The sequence below is a fragment of the Marmota flaviventris genome, chromosome 4 (genome assembly GCF_047511675.1).
Source record: "Marmota flaviventris isolate mMarFla1 chromosome 4, mMarFla1.hap1, whole genome shotgun sequence".
NCBI classification, from domain to species: domain Eukaryota; kingdom Metazoa; phylum Chordata; class Mammalia; order Rodentia; family Sciuridae; genus Marmota; species Marmota flaviventris.
This window is the reverse complement of record NC_092501.1, coordinates 85,419,799-85,427,822: the sequence shown is the minus strand read 5'-3', so window position 1 is coordinate 85,427,822 and position 8,024 is coordinate 85,419,799. Positions and strand designations below refer to the sequence as shown.

The following is an 8,024-nucleotide window of genomic DNA, read 5'->3' as shown; positions in this document are numbered from 1 at the left end:
TTCTGCCAGAAACTAGTCTCAGAAGTTTCTCGTTATTCATTTAAGGTAAAGTTTATTTTAGAAAGTTATAATTAAATGAAACAGTCATAATTCAGGGTTTAAATGTAGGAATGTTGGTTTTGTAAGAACAGTTTGGGCTTGTTTTGTTTTGTTTGGGGCACACTGAGAATTGCATGCTGGAAGTGGTTCCCGAACAATTTCAAGTGTGGCCTGAGCTGTTTATGTCACTGAGTAAAATTAGAAGGGCCTGTTGCTAGTACCAGCGGCTGAAACACTAGCCAAAGCCAAACACGTGAGCGCCTTTTCTCCCTGGCTAGTTGGTAAAGCCCAACTCCTTCCTTCTCGTCCTGTAAGTAATGGAAAAGTTTGAAACACTCTCTCTCCAGTAGAACTCAGGCCAGCTGTCACTAATTCTCGTGTGTTTGTCAAAATTTCTAAGGTAAGTAATCGTTTTAAGTTGGATTTTGTATAATTCAAAGTATAATTTAAAAAACAAAGAATTAATAGGGTTTCTTGATCTGTTTTCCTTCCTAGGTAGAAAAACTACTTGATGAATTTAAATTAAATTTAAGCTAACAAATTAATTATTTCTAATAAATATGTTTTGATTTTAACAAAATTAAGTTAGCTTCTCATTTCAGCTCTTTAGATTATTCTGATTACTAAAATGCTACATATTTTAGCATAATCACATATTTCTCATATTTTCATTTTGTAAAATATGGTAGCATTGCCATATTATTAGACATTTAAGTTGTATACTGTAGTTAGTTTAGGCAAAGTATAATCTTTAAGATCAACTTCTTCTAATTCTACTCTAAATTTTTGTGATAAAATTATTTTTGTTTTAGAGTATATTGATAGTTTTGTTAGGGATATTAAGAAATAGACTGAAATTAATGAGACCAAAAGTCAAGTGGTTTTATCACGTGGGAATAAGCAAAACAAGAGCAAAATATCAACCTGGCTCCTAACTGTTCTTGCACCATAGGAGGAATGTTTCCCTTCCCAAATCTGAAAAAGACTTAAGTGCTGCTCAAAATTCATTAAAAAAGTAAAATAAGTAGGGTAAAAGAAAAGATGTGCTAGTGCTTTTGCTTACTGAACTTGTAGGTCCCTTTTTTGTGTTTCCTAATATGTGGTAGTTTGGAAAACATAAATTTTTAAAGAAAGTAATACAGAACCATAATAAGGGAAAATGTAACTCAATTGCCTGAATGATTCATCAACTGGATGGAGTAACTCACTAGTACAAAAGAAACTTCAAAATGTACCACATTTACTTTGGGTTTTTTGTTGTTGTTGTTTTGTTTGTTTGTTTGTTTGTTTGTTTCTTGAAAACATTTTACAATGAGGAACAAAGAGGCATACTTAAGGAATTTCAGAACTAGTGGTTCAAATTGGGGTTAGTTTTATAGGTTCTAGAATTTGAGATTTTCTTTCAAAGCCAAATGAAAAGTAGTATTTCAGTATAGTTAGATATACAATTCTAAAGATTCACAAGTACAAGTTTCCAAATGATGCTGGCTAAGCTTGCATTTAAAATACTGAAAATAAATTTGTCACATATTGTCCTATAAATAATACACTTTCTGGTCATTAAACTAAATTGCTATTAGAAGAAATGTGGAAATTAAATGCTAACCGTGAATTATTAGTGGTGTCCAATCTGTTCAGTGCTGTGTATTTTGGAAGGGCTGCAGTTCTTTTTCTAGTCTTTACTCCGTGGCCCATCGTGACCCAGCTGCTGCTTCCCAGTTGTGCCCATCATTGCTGTGGCTTCCCCTGGGGGGGCCGCAACACAGCAGAGCACTGAAGATGTCCGCCTTGCTTCAGAAACCTGCCTGAGCCTCCCCACATGTTTCGTTCTATCCTTCCTCCTTTTCTCTAAGCCTTATCAGCATCTCTCTGGCATTATTCTTCTCTGGACCGCCACAGAGCCAGAAAAATTCATGATGTTCTTATTATAGAATCTATCCCCCACTATATTTTTGTCCTTATAGACTCCAATGTCTGTTTAATTTTATGTGTTGTGCTATAGAGAATTTTATGGGAAGATTGGTACAGGAGTATTTATTAACTTGTGACTTTGCAAAGGTCTCCAGACTTCTCTCAAAATCCCTTGAAATGTCAACATCTACTGGACTTGAGGATGCCTGGTGTGTAGCATATCCTCAAGGAACTGTGAGGCTGAGGACTTAGGGAGGGCTCTCTTTCGATCAAAGGCATTGGTGCTTCGTCCTACCGTAGAAGGAAGCCCCTGGAACATTTATGACATAAAAGCTGTGCAGTCCTACTTATTATTTGTAAGAATTGCCCTTTTTGCCATGGAAAATGAATTACGGCAGTGGAAGAGGAAGTGAGGGATACCTTGAAATCTAGCTTCACCTTCATGACTATTTTAACTCAATTTTTAAATTTTTACTTTTTCTTGGGAAATGTCTTTGAAAAGTATAACAGTTTTGTAACAATAAATGGTGAAAAGTTTAGGCTGTGAAGTCAGATTGCTGTGTTCTAGCCACATGATCTCCTGTGGATTACTTAATTTCTAATGCCTGTTTCTTCATTTGTAAAAGGAGGCATTAAGTCCATAAAAGGCATTTACAAAGTTTCTGAATTCCGAGTAAATAGTTGTCCCCATCATCCTTATCATAAAAAAAAAAGACACATAACCTCTTATCTTGACCAGCACTGACAGGAAATAAGGGAAGAACTTCAGAGAATGGCTTTGAATGGTTAAAACGGTTACTTGGCTTCTCCAATCCTCTAAAACAGCCCCATGAATAATCCCTAACCACAAAGGGGATTCCAGGCTGAAGCTATTTCTGCTCCAGCTGAGAATGTTCTCTGCATGCAGAGACAGCTACTGAGGAGTGGTGTGCACATTCCAGGATGCAAATAGCAAACCCTGCTTAAGTTCTCTGCAGCTGACGATCTCTGATGGTAGAATTTAGCCACAACAACAACAAGAAAATCAAATAACTGTTTAAAATTCCTATGAAACTTTTCCTTTCATTAACATTTTAGGTCTTAATGAAACCTTTATATCAAATATTCTGAAATGTTAATCTTGGTGAAACATAGAGTGCATTTGAATATGTATATTTTGGCACCATTTGAAAGTCACATTAAATCATCCCATCCCAATTTTGAAGAAAAGGTAACGATAAGGGTAGAAGTGAATCATGGCCCTGAAGACCTCTGAAACTTTTTTAATAAACTGTCAAGGCAATCAGAAGATTGCATATGTACTTTTGATAAGAACCTTAATTATGTTTACCTCAAGAATTCTCTTGGCTTTAAATCTTTCATTTAGAGTCTTGCAACTAAAAAGTTCAGCCTAGCTGATACATTCAAATAACTTTCTTAAAATTTGTTCTTAATTTTCTCAGAGTTAGAATTTAGTTAAGTGCTCTTTTTAGGCCCTAGCCAAATTAAAGTTTGTTTTATTTTGTTTTGTTTTTTAAGAGGGGGGGAATTGAGTTAATTTGCTGAAAATTTCAGTTTCAGTATAAAAAACAAAAGTTTTGATAAATTAGATAACAGGCTACTTTATTCTCTGTTTGATTAAGCACAGATTTCATGAGTTATTTTAATTTAAGGTTTTTCTAAACTCTTTCTTTATAAATAGTCAAGCCTAAAGGTTATATCCATACAGTATAAATGGCACTGCCATAATGTTGGTCTCCCTTACAAAGATGGTATATTAACTGGCTACTGAATAGCCAGTAATTTTCCACATTTCTCTGGAGACTTGCCTTGGGATTCAGCCCATGTCTTTGTCTGGCGCGCGCGCTCTCTCTCTCTCTCTCTCTCTCTCTCTCTCTCTCTCTCTCTCTCTCTCGTCTCTCATGCCTAGCCTGCTTTCCTGGTTGCTGATTAATTTATCTTGAGAGCATTTCCTTAATAAATTATCTATACAAGAGTCCTCATCTGAGGCTCTGCTTCTGGAAAACCTGGCTTAAGATAAAGCTGAACAGTATTCTATTGAGAAGTCCATCAGTGGGACTGATCGTACTGTGCCCCTATCTTTCCAAGAGCAATTGCTTAGACAGGATCCCCAGGAACCAGGCTCTGAGCTGCAATCTACATGCCAGTTTATTCACTTAAGCACACCTTCAATAAAAACACCTGCAGGAGAAAGAAGGCAGTGAAATTGAACCAAAGGAAATGCCAAATAGCAATGTAGATGTGATAGAGCTGGGATGGACCTCCAGGCTGTATCCCAAATTGAAGGAAGGGCTGGAATTTTGCACCTGTACCTTGATCTGACATTAGATAGATGTAGCCCAGGTAAGGCAACTCAGCAGTCAACAGTCATTCTTGTCTTCTGCTATTATTGCTATTCTTAGCTAAGAAGTGAGTATCTTAGTTCTCAAGAATGACCATGGCAGCAAACTGTTGGAGTCCATCACTCAGATTCTCTTGTTTCATATACCTAATTTGGGATTCTGATTGGTCTCTTTTCTGAGAAGGCTACTAAAAGAAGGCTAATTGAATGAACTACAGCCTCTACTTGTGAGCTGTTCCTCAGGATTGCAACTAATACTTATCATTTTTCTCTATCAACTACTACCTGCAACTACCCACTCAAGATTCCCCTCACTGTCAGATGACACCATTGCTAGTCGAGGTAGCCAACCTGGTGAAGTGACTTTGACATCCGTCTCTGAGAGGTCTGAGCTTATCACCATATCCTTATCAGCCCAGTACACTTGTGGCACCTGTTCATTTACTGTCAAAACAGGAGAACACCCAGAAATGCCCCGTTGGTCTACCTGGGTGACAAAGATATTCTTCCTAACAGCTGTTGTCAGAATGGTGCACCCTATTCTTCCTAGTGGTATCTTGTCATGGGGCTAATGGTCTGAAAGCAGTTTGAAGACTAATGGAACTAATGTTGTGCTCCCTGGTAGAAGAATTCCTCACTGAGAACGGACTTTGGTACACAGAGCCCATGGTAGTAGGAATGGGAAGCTCACATGTTCCAACTGGTCATAAAAAGTGATGCTAGAAAACATGACCATTTCCACACTCGGCCTTGGCTCTGAGACAGATTTTTCTCTCCACCACAAAGCAGCACCATGAAGATGTTGATTGAACATCCTGAAGTATTCCCTCTCCTCCAAGAGGTCTCCAAGGGGGGATCCCAATAGCAAATTGGAAGGATTCCTCAATCTGGTAGTTCCTTGGAAATACAATATAGGATAAGAATAGAGGGTCACTTGGATTCACTGCCATTTCACGGAGAGACCCACATCAATGGAGCAAATGCTCTATAAGTCCTTGTATAGAAATGCTGGCTGAGGTCTTATAGACAGAATATTCCACTCCCAGCATTGGAGTCTGTTCCAGTCAATATGATGTGATCAGCTGGCCACTGAGTGGCTTCTTGGTCTTATTGAAGGATGGCACTGTCTCCAGGTTCAGCACTGGTATCTGTCATGGGTAGTTTTAGATCAGCTTTGCTGAAGGAAGCCCTTGCTGTTGGGCCCATGCATGATCTTGATCCCACACCATTTTGGGATACTCTATAAGAGTCCATGGTAGGGGAACTGGAGTGGGTGATGAGGGACATTCTGACTTTTTGATGCCTCCTCTGAAGTGGACACTCCAAAGAGTGTTGACAAAGTTACAAAGGGGAATACAAAGAGTCCCTTGTGACTAAAAAACTCATCCACAAACCTCTTTCCCTGAATTCTGTCTTTCCAAATTCCCCTCTTCCAGGCCCCAATGGACCAGCTTAGTCATCTACTACCATCCATGGACTGTGTGTATTCTAACTCATATGATTTCTATTTCTATAAGTGGATGAGCCAATGCACTACTTGTAGTCTTATGCTTGAAGAAGTTTCATTTCATGATCATCTTTCAGGATCACCCCAGTTGGGGCTGTAGAAAAGCAGCAAGCTTTTGATGGTTTGCACCAACACATTGGGCCAACCCACCCTTAAATCAAACTTGGCCTTTTTCTTCCCCATAGGCTGATCATAAGGGACACCCCCAGGTAGCCAGAAAGCAGGATAAGCTGGGAACAGGTGCAGGTACATTAGTGGTGAGTGACATAGATTCCGAGTCTCCTGCACCTGTAGCCTGCTGTATCCCTCTGCCTGCTCCAGACCCTGGTACACCACTTTTAGCTTACAATGGATTGTTGCTGGGCCTCCTGACATTATGTCATGGAAGGCCTCACAAAGATTAGGTCATGATGGGAATTCTTGGCCACAGGAATTCCTGGTTACTTGATATCCCATGATCAGTACTTTATCTCCACTAAGACCAAGTAGAACTTAGGAAAATGCTTTTCAAATGGCATATAGTTCTCTGCTGCAGATGTCATGGCCTTATTCCAAAATCCCAGAAAGAAGTCTATGTTGTAATTCTTCCACTGTAGCTTGCCATAAATATCACATTACATCCTTTACTATCAGAGATATCTCATCCCATAAGGGGGCAAGGATGTATGGCCTAATCATCAGGAATGCCCACACTACAGCCTGCACCTGCTGCCAAGTCCTATTCTGGGCCCCTCACAATGCTCTCAGCTTTCATTATAACAATAGAATAGGCTAGCTTCAGAACCTGACATGGATTAGGAGGCATTATTTTTCCTTTACAGCAGTGGTAGGTACAAGCTACAATAATTTACTCTTTATTTTCAGGGGATTTTCCTGAATGTCCTGGAGCAATGGTCTCCTAAAACATTCACTAACTTGTCAAGTGCCAAAATCTTGGTAGGATTTATCTCTTACCTTCTAAATTTTCCAACATATGTGTCAAATCCATCCCCTAACCTAGTTAACATAGTACCATAAACCTAGCAAACAACTGTGTTCCAGAAATGTCCAAGATGGCCCAAGCCCTTTTGAGTACATGAAGACAGAGGGAAATAAATTTAAGCATGACCATGGAGCAAGTAAATACTGTAGTCAAGCCCGTGTGAATGTGAATCACTTCTTGTCCTCATCTATGAGAGAAGTGGGGGGAATGCATTTGCCAACCCAGTGGCTTTGTGCCTATATATGGGGCTAAATTAATCTGCATGAGCAAGAAAGATACCCCCAGCACACCAGCTCCAGAAACATCTACCAGTTTGGATTTGAAGCAGGCCTTAGTTGTCTTCTGGGAAATAGCTGGTTTTTCTAGGATCCAACTGGTGACTTAAGTGGGAACATGGTTTTAACAGCTAACCTCATGTCCTGTGAGATGGGCACTTTTCTCTGCCATTCTTCCTGGGATACATAAGGAATGAATGGCAGTCTTGGAACTTTTCTCAGTTTTTCTCACTGTCATGTTCTTCTCCCAAGGCACTCCCTACATTAGATTTCTATCAACTACCAAATATGTACATCCCAATTTTATATTTGTTTTTTGGGGAAAGGACCATTTGGTAGTTCCAAGGACCAAATACGAGCCAAACTGGGGCTAGGATTCTATTTGTCACGTGATTCTCATATGTCCTCACCATGATGGCTTTTCAAGTCCGTAGTATTAATGGTCAAGCTAGGTTCTATGTCCAATGTCCTCAAAATATTGAGTACTATAACCCAATTAAATGTGTTTTGGCTCTCTTGGGGACGGGCTGGGGACAATGGTAGTCATTGCTATTGATGTTGCAAGGCACCCCCCTTCTGGTGACCTGGCCTCTCCTCAGTCAAGAATTTCCAGATGTGGAGACTGGATTAATCTGAAAATCAAACAAAGAGTTGTAATTTTTATGGGGGTAGTAGCCTTGAGCCTACTAGGAAACCTCATTAGTTTCATTTTGGGGGTATGAGGGTACTGGGGATTGAACCAGGAGCATTTATCCACTGAGCCACATTCATAGCCCTTTTTATATTTATTTATTTGTTTATTTTTAAATATTTATTTATTTGAGACAGGGTTTCTCAAAGTTACTAAGTCTGGCTTTGAACTTGCAATCCTCCTGCCTTAGCCTTCCAAGACACTGGGGTTACAGGCATGTGCCACCACACTCAGATGATTTCTTTTGATTGATAGATTGAATCATTCCCTTGTTGGAT

The 8,024-nt window shown here is 39.4% G+C and overlaps 1 protein-coding gene across 1 annotated transcript in view; it reads left to right on the top strand.

Annotated features, from left to right (window-relative positions):
• The first annotated feature begins 301 nt into the window (after positions 1-301).
• Positions 302-8,024, top strand: part of Sgcg (sarcoglycan gamma) — a 78,217-nt gene continuing 70,494 nt past the window's right edge. The window contains exon 1 of the mRNA XM_071611332.1: positions 302-439. The gene's annotated coding sequence lies outside the window, so the exon portion shown is untranslated. The remainder of the gene's footprint in view (positions 440-8,024) is intronic.